Source organism: Crocuta crocuta, unplaced genomic scaffold (assembly GCF_008692635.1).
Source record: "Crocuta crocuta isolate KB4526 unplaced genomic scaffold, BGI_CrCroc_1.0 scaffold646, whole genome shotgun sequence".
Lineage (NCBI taxonomy): Eukaryota > Metazoa > Chordata > Mammalia > Carnivora > Hyaenidae > Crocuta > Crocuta crocuta.
The window spans coordinates 1,981,930-1,991,088 of record NW_027530851.1 but is presented as its reverse complement, the minus strand read 5'-3'; the positions used below and the strand labels follow the sequence as shown (position 1 = coordinate 1,991,088).

Below are 9,159 nucleotides of genomic sequence, written 5' to 3'. Positions count from 1 at the left end.
TATCCTTAAACAAATCATGGTATAGATATTTTACAGAATGTATAGTCATTAAAATAGCATTTATGAAACATTTTAATGAAGTGGAAGTAGGCATATGATACAATGTAACAGTAGGCAAAAATCTCTTGATCAAAATTATCCAAACATCTTAGTATGGTCTACAAATTCACTCAAATTCTAATCTCTACCTAATTTGTGTTATGCCCATAACACTTCCACTATACGGAAATGCTGGTTATTCTCTAAACATAGCACATTCTATCACAATCCCATGTTATTGAATAGGCTAGGTTTGTTTTTTGGGACTTTTTCTTTTTTTTACAGAAATGATTTTTTCCTTCCCATCTGAGACATCCATAGCTGCTTCTGTTCCTCTACCCCCAAGGACAGCCCAGGTCCCTGAAGTCATCTGTTAAATTAATTAGTTGATGAACTATTTAATTGTCCCCTGTAACTTTATGATCATGAGTTGTACTTACTCTCCCTCAGCTTAGTTCTGGTATGTACACTCTACTAAAAACTTATAAAACTATGAACATGTATTGTTTCCATGTTCATCTCCAATTTCTCATTTAGAACTTCTTCTTTATGTAGATTAATCACCTTACTGGAATAAAAGACTTCTTTGAGGAGCCAGACAATTTCCTTCTGAAAATTTGCAGAATCTATCTTAAATGTGCTATTCTGATTTGTTAAGAGATTGAATTAAAATGTTCAGGCATAATTGATAAATAAATATGTTGATATAATGGAGAAATAATTTATTGGGCAAACAACTTCATGATAAGTAAAAATTTCATTATTAAAGGCATTGTGAAGACAAAATTTCCTTCTTATTAGAGGAACAAAAATTTCAAAGGATCTTGAAGAAACCGGACTTCAGAAATTGGACATTAGGAGAAAGTGCAATCTTGAGAGAGAAAACAACTTAAGCAAAAGTCTGAAAGTGGGATATTGCCAAGTAGGTTTGTGGAAAGCCAGTGGTAGAGAAATTAGATGGGAAAGTCTAGAAAAGACCAAACTTTGATATTTGATACCCATGTTGAAGTATCTAAACTCAATTTTTCATACTCTAGGTGTTTTTTGAAGATTTTTGCATACAGATAATGACATGATTATATCTATATGTTGTAAAGATAACTGAAAGTACATGAGAAGGATAGCAGGAAATAGAACCTGGAGATCTGGTAGCTCCTAAATTGATTTCTTCTGCCCAGACTTGCACTTCAGCTCTAAAATTATATACTGATCTGTTACAGGGAAGTCTCAAATGCTTATTATACCGAACCCATCATGCCTGGAATAGAGTTTGTCAAAGTTATTTGTTTATCCCATGAACTAAATTGTGCATGAATAACTAAACATACACATGTAATATTTAAAAAATTTTAAGATATTTATTTCCCAAAATACTAGAATCAGGAGATCTTAAGTACTCTACTGGGGCTCTTGTGTTCCCTGGAGCTTAGAGCAGATGAAGATGAAGGATATCGCTTGCCAGCAGCTGTAGGGCTCAGAAGTAAGGAGGAAAATACAGAAGGCCATGTCTTGAGATGAACTTCAAATTCTATCCAGCCAGACTTTCCATCTGAGTCAACCTTATGAGAGGCTAATCAGAAAGGGATAATCTGGAAAAAGAAGGGGAAACAAGTGAGGGCAAGAGGATCTGAAGCAGAGATGAGAAGAATACCCTGAAACAAAAAGGAAGTCTCTAAGGATGATTGTCAAAACTCTCCACTGAGGACTTTCAAGCCTCCAGCATGGCTAGCACTCATGTCCAAATCTCTGTCTTTCCTTGCACTGTCTTATTCTTTCATTTCCAACTTTTTTCCTTTCCATTCTATTTCAGCTCATTCCTGCTTTCCTTTCCCTGTCATATTTGTGACATCTTAATATATAGGTCTTTAAGCTTGAGCTTTCTTTCCACTGACATTAGTTTCTGATTTGTGGTACACACAACTGAGAGTTTTCTAGATCAAAAACCAATATGGATATGAGGTAGTACTCTAATACACATATGAGGAGTAAGCCATCCCCTGAACCTTTGTCTTCTTGGCTGAGGTCAGGCATTCTCTAAACCTTTCTCAAATCCTCTCCTGAGCAACTATCCTTTGTTATCAGAACTTGTTTGTGTTGGGGGCACCTGGGTGACTCAGCCGGTTACACGTCTGATTCTTAGTTTTCACTCAGGTCATGATCTTATGGTTCGTGGGTTCAAGCCTCACATCAGGCTCTGTACTGATGGCATCAAGCCTACTTGGGATTCTGTCTCCCTCTCACTCTGCTCCTTCCCTTCTCTCTTTCTCTCTCTCAAAAATAAATAAACATAAAAAAAAAGAAGTTACCTGTGTCATTCTATAAACCATTAACCACTCAGACTTTCAACACTGAATTTTGCAGAAAATAACAGCTATAATACCCCACCATCCATGTACCAAATATTGTAGTAAACATCAGGGACATAGGACTAGGACTTCTGTATTTTGACCTTTCAAGTATAAAGGGGTTACCCAACAACTATATATGTAANTACACAATTTGTATATACACAAATGTGTATGTATATATATATGTGTATATATATATATATATATATATAGCATTAATATTTTTTAAAACGCTGCATCATGAATTGAGTTCTCAGTCTTGCACACCAGCAGTCACCTCCTCCTAGGGTACCCTCCTAGGGTACTTGGTTCTGGTGAGGGGCAAGTGCCTCAGTACCTATGTATAAATACACTTACACACCAATGAGTGACCTAATTCTTATTCAACTTAAGCATTTTNCATACACTGGACTATAAATTACACATCGGTTTCTACATTTTTGGGTCTCCAGAATTTCACCGCTTATTGAACTCACACCATTATAAATATGAAAGGGAAAGACTTATTTCTGTAGGACAGAAAAAAAATACTAAAATCAAGAAAACTTCATATAACTGTATAAAATGCTGGTGGCAAGGACTTTTGTGATTTTGATGCCTGCCTTAGCAATTCTTCCCTTCTCCGCAAAGAGATCATGTGAGGTTAGAGCTACAGCACTTTCATTGGCCCTTGATTAGGGAGAAGTTGATTCTTCTTTCTTTCCTTTGTGATGTGAGTGTTTAAGGCCTTGGTGTGCATTTAGCGCAGCTATGGGTCTTCCAAAATCAGCTCTTCATATTCAGGGAATAGTAAAGCATATATTATAATAATATTATTACACTGCCTAAGTCATCTTTATGTAGTGCTTGACAGATAACAAACTGTTTCTTTAATATTATGTTATTTGATTATCACTGTAACCCTGAAGAATGAATAGAGCTGCAATATTTATATTCATTTGTTTTTAACATTTTTTTTAACATTTATATATTTTTGAGAGACAGAGTGCAAGCGGTGGAGGGGCAGAGAGAGAGGGAGACACAGAATGCAAAGCAGGCTCCAGGCTCCGGGCTCTCAGCACAGAGCCTGACATGGGGCTTGAACTCATGTACCATGAGATCATGACCTGAGCCAAAATGGGATGCTTAAACAACTGAGCCACCCAGAGGCCCCTAAATTCGTTTTGATTATAAGAAAGTCTGGTTTGCCCAATCCCACACAATTGGTAAAATACAGATCCACGATTTTTGTACAGATGTATTACTATCCACATTTGGAAGTTTGAGAATTCTTGTATTGTTCACAAACATTTTTCCCATTTACAGTGCATGAGTCTTCTCTAAGCTCCACATGTCTTTTATTTTCTAGGTTTGTGAAAGGGACAATAACCTACACATTGAGGTTTTCTTAAAAAGAGAAATATTATTTCAATGCATTGTAAAGAGCTCTATTCTGATTCTGAAGAGAAATAAAACATGTCTCATTTTTACTTTCTTAATAAAGTACTTACGGGAAACGGGAAAACAGACAAAACAAAAACACATCCAAAATAAAGAAAACTTCTGTATTTTTTTCCTGAAATATTATATCTTGACAGACAACATAGGTTTGTGGATGAAGCCTAAGTTTAGAAGTTAGTTATGCTGGCAGCCCCAATTCCTCTCACCTTGTTCCAATTTTCCTTTTATCACTAGCTCTCATCACCTTCTCACATACCACATAATTTATACCTTAATTATTTTGATTTATTGTCTCTCTCTTCCAATTTGAATGTAAGTTCCAAGTGGGAAGAGATCTCTCTTCCACTTTCTGGTGTATCCCAGTACTAGCATAGTGTCTGGCATATAGTAGAAACACAATAAAGTCTGCTGATTGAATGAATGAAGATTTATGTCGATTGGTATTCTCATCTTACCATTTACCAATAGCAAAATTTAGGAATGTTATTTAACCTTTCTGAGTATGTGTGTGGTGACATACACATAACATAAAATTTACCATGTTAACCACTTTTAAGTATACAGTTTAGCCAGTTTTAAGTGTACAGTGTATTAAGTACATTCACATTGTTCTACAACTATCACTACCACCCATCTCCAGAACATTTTTGCCTTTCCCAACTGGAGCTCTATACCTATTAAACAACAACCATTCCTTCCACCTCTCAGCCCTTGGCAAACATCCTTCTACTCTTTGTCTCTGTGAATTTGACTGCTCTTAATACTCATGTAAATGGAATGATACTGTATTTGTCTTTTTTGTGACTGCTTTATCCCACTTAGCATAATGTCCTAAAGATTCACCCATGGTGTAGCTTGTGTAAGAATTTATTTTCTTTTTAAAGCTGAACTATATTCCATTGTATGTATATACCACAATTTGTTTATCTATTTCTCTGTTGGTAGATACTTGGGTTGCATCTACTTTTGGCTATTATGAATAATGCTGCTATAATCATGAGTATGTAAGTATCTGTTTGAGTCCCTGATTTTAATTCTTTTGGTTAAATGATCAATCATAGAGTTGCTGGATCACATGATAATTCTATTTTTAATTTTTTGAGGAACCACTATACTATTTTACACAGTGGCTGCACCATTTTACATTCCGACCAGCCGTGCACAAGAATTCTGATTTCTCAGTATCCTTACCAACACTTCTTATTTTCTCTTTTTTTTTTTTTAACTTTACTTATTTATTTTGAGAGAGAGAGAAAAAGAGCATGTGAGGGAGGGGTAGAGAGAGAGGGAGAGAGAGAACCCCAAGCAGGCTTTGCATGGAGCCCAATGCAGGGCTTGAAATCACCAACCATGAAATCATGACCTGAACCGAAATGAAGAGTCAACAGCCTAACTGACTAAGCCACCCAGGTGCCCCTCCTCTTTGGTTTGTTGGTTTTGGGTTTTTAAAAATACTAACCATCTTAATAAGTGTGAAAAAAATCTTTCCAAGTTTCAATAGCTTCACATATACAGTGAGGATACACAGAGAGACTTAGTGACTAGCACCGTCTGGCACAGAGTGGGTATTAAAATTTCCACATAAATATTAAGAGAGTCACTTCCACTTTTCCTGTTACTATCTAAAATTCACTCAGAATGCTATAGATATAAATCAGACATAACATATAAGAGAAAACAGAAGAAGGGCTTATTTTTTATTTTTTACTCTTTTCATCCATTAAAAAGACTACTACCACTGGATCCAATGGAAATAGTCCAAATAATTAAAAACTGAGGTATAACTTCATTAATTTATATTATCTTTTAGTGAGAAAAGGCTTATGTAGAAAATTAAAGAAATTAGGACAGTCTGATTCATGTATGAAAATACTTCCCTTAAACTAAAACAGGACAGTATTTCAGCTAACCAAATTGTTGATTCACACATTTTAAAAAAATCACTGAAATTAGTGACTTGATTCAGTGAACTGTATTTGATTGATTTCATCATCCTATTATTTAAGAAAATTTACAATTCTCTCTGCCCCACTGGAGGATCATGCTTAGCCTAGATGTAATAAACAAAATTTTTGGTGCTTCAAGGCTTTAACTTTAATATTCAATTTAATTAGTTTTAGTTCAACAGAAGTTTATCAAACTGATATCATGTGCAAGGCATATATGGAAAACAAACAAGATTTAAAATTTGCTTCTAAGAGTTTGTGATCCAGATGAGTAAATTTGGTAGTCATTATTTTAATAGTTAACTAATGGGGCACCTGGGTGGCTCAGTGGCTTAAGTGTCTGACTGTGGCTCAGGTCATGATCTCAGGTTAATGAGTTTGAGCCCCACGTTGGGCTCTGTGTTGATAGCTGCGAGCCTAGAGCCTGCTTGAATTCTGTCTCTCTCTCTCTCTGTTCCTCCTCCATTCATGCTCTGTCTCTCTCTCTAAAAAAATAAACATTAAAATATTTTTTAAAAATAGTTAACTAAATAGTAAGAGAGAATTATATCTATATGGCAGAATTAATACACATCTCCACTTCTTTATATGCCTAAGATACCATAAAAGAAAAGAAAAATCCTATATATTTATATGTCTAACTATCTCCATTCCTATATCTATCCATGATTACCATAAGAAAGGGAATATAATAGTCTTTAACAATTTTAAAGTGCTTAACAGAAGATTAGATCAATATGGAGGAAGGAATATATATGTTCACCTGACATTTTGTCTAAAATATCACAAAAGAATATCAATTATCTAAAAATATTCACATTTAAAATAATAAATCTTCAGTTATTTTTGAAAATAGGAAATAGTCTGTAAATAGTTACATAATTTGAAGTATTTTCACCCCAAATCACTAAAAAGCTTGTGATAAACATAACTAGAAGTCATATTCAAGTAGACAGGGATACTTGACTACAAAGCTTTTAGATATTAAATGAATTATCAAATTTCAGGAAAACCAAAACAAAGAAACTTCATGAAAGCAAACAACTAATAATTGTAAAAAGAGAACAACAAAAAAGAGACAGGTACAATGAATAAAACAAACTTTTAAAAGAGGACACTTTAAAAGTATCCTCTGCTCTTTCAGAATTCTGTATCCATAAAAAATGAAATAGACTTTGTAGAAATGAAAGCTAAAGAATTTAAAGCTAAGGAATTTGAATTAAAAAAAAACTATAGATGATTGAATAGAGAATGGGAACATCTGGAAAATAAATCCATGAGCTGAGGATAAAGCCAAGGAAATCTCCCAGAACACAACACATAAGAACAGAGAAATGAAAAGAATAAGAGAAAAGTTAATAGACAAGGAAAACAAATCCCATCATCTATCCAGGAGCACCTGGGTGCCTCAGTCAGTCAAGCATCTGACTTCGACTTGGCGAATGATCTTGCAATTTGTGGTTTGTGAGATCAAGCCCAGCATTGGGCTCTGTGCTAACAGCTCAGATCCTGGAGCCTGCTTCAGATTCTGTGTCTCCCTGTCTCTCTGCCCATCTCCCACTCATGCTCTGTCTCTTTTTCTCTCAAAACTAAATAAAACATTACAAAATAATAATAAGAAGAGCTCCTTAAAGGCCAAAGTGGTTGGCATGAGAGAAACAACAAAGACATCACATAAATTATAGAGGATAATATTGGATCTAATAGAACGGAAAGAACTTATGGAATACTGAGCTAGATGAATAAAAAATAGAAATATATTTTTCTCACCATATTGAGGTTCCAGAATTCCAAAGATAAAAAGGAAAATCCTATGACATTTTAGAGTGAAAAAAGTAGACAATTCACAAAAATGGGCAAGAATCATCCAGACGATATTGAGAGCGGGAACATAACGCAGCTATCTTTAATGTTATTACCACAACACTGGTTTTAAGCTTAAAATACTACACTTAATTAATATTCAATTTGGAAACAAAATAATGACATTTTTAGGTGCCCAATGAGTCAGAAAGTTTACCACTCACAGTTGTTCTCTGAAAAATCACTCCTACATATAACACAGAAAGGAGAGCCCAAAAAGTGGGCAATATTAGGCTATAGAAAAAGTGGTGAGCAAAGAAACCAATGATCTTAGTTAAGTTTAAATATTTGTTTAAGTATAATGTAAAAACTCAAATAAGATCAAATGTTTGGAACTAAAGTCTCAGATGATTTTAACATAAGAAGGTGGTAGAGGACTGGGAGTATGATCATGAGGGAGGGAGTCAATTTATAATATCCTAAGGTTCTTACCTTTTCAGAGAAAATATGAATTCAGCTGAATGAATATATATGGATATGTACATATGATTCTATATATAAAATTATGGTAAATGATAAAATTATATAATAGATCTAAGCAGAAACAGAAGTAAGTTCTGGGGCACCTGTGTGGCTAAGCTGGTTTAGTGCCTAACTTTGGCTCAGGTCATGATCTCACTGATTGTGGGTTTGAGCCGCATGTCTGGGCTCTGTGCTAACAGCTCAGAGCCTGGAGCCTGCTTCAGATTCTGTGTCTCCCTCTCTTTGTCCCTCTACCATTTGTGCTCTGTCTCCCTCTCACTCTCAAAAATAATTAAACAAAAAATTGTAATAAAAATATAAAAAATAACAAAAAAGGAAATAAGTTCAATGTAAGATTTTATTAATATCTAATATTATATACAAATTAGTTGTATAAATTGCCAAAATCACTAGAGAAAAAAATACGTCATGTGGTAAAGACTCATGATCCATTTTAAAAAAGAGAGGGAAAGAGAAAGCACAGTAATTTAACAATTAATTACAAACAAACATGTTTAAAAAGTTAAAGTCTTCCATTAAAATACAGAGATGATCTAATGGAGTTTTAATAAATCAAATTACATGGGTGTCTGGGGGGCTTAGTTGGTTAAGCCTCTGTCTTCAGCTCAGGTCATGATTTCATGGTTTGTGGATTCATGCCCTGTGTCAGGCTCTGTGCTAACAGTGCAAGGCTGCTTGGAATTTTCTCTCTCCCTCTCTCTGTCCCTCTCCCACTTGTTTTCTTTCTCTGTCTATTTCAAAATTAATAAAACTTAAAAAAAAGAAATCAAATTATATTCTTTTTTCAACAGGACAGAAAAATGTATATAGAAGTCAAAGACAAAAGTTTAGCAGTGTGGTAAAATTTAAGATAAAACAAATTTTGGGGCGCCTGGGTGGCTCAGTCAGTTAAGTCTCCAACTTCAGCTCAGGTCATGATCTCACAGCTTGTGGGATCGAGCCTGCATCGGGCTCTGTGTTGATAGCTTGGAACCTGGAGCCTGCTTCAGATTCTGTCTCTCTCTCTCTCTCTCTCTGCCCCTCCCCCACTCACACTCTGT

General features: G+C 34.9%; 1 protein-coding gene across 3 annotated transcripts in view; it reads right to left on the bottom strand.

Moving 5' to 3' along the window:
* Nucleotides 1–1,448: 1,448 nt before the first annotated feature.
* LOC144235837 (uncharacterized) overlaps nucleotides 1,449–9,159 on the bottom strand; it is a 213,945-nt gene continuing 206,234 nt past the window's right edge. For all 3 annotated transcript variants that reach the window (XR_013336330.1, XR_013336331.1, XM_077769434.1), the window contains one exon: nucleotides 1,449–1,628. The gene's annotated coding sequence lies outside the window, so the exon portion shown is untranslated. The remainder of the gene's footprint in view (nucleotides 1,629–9,159) is intronic.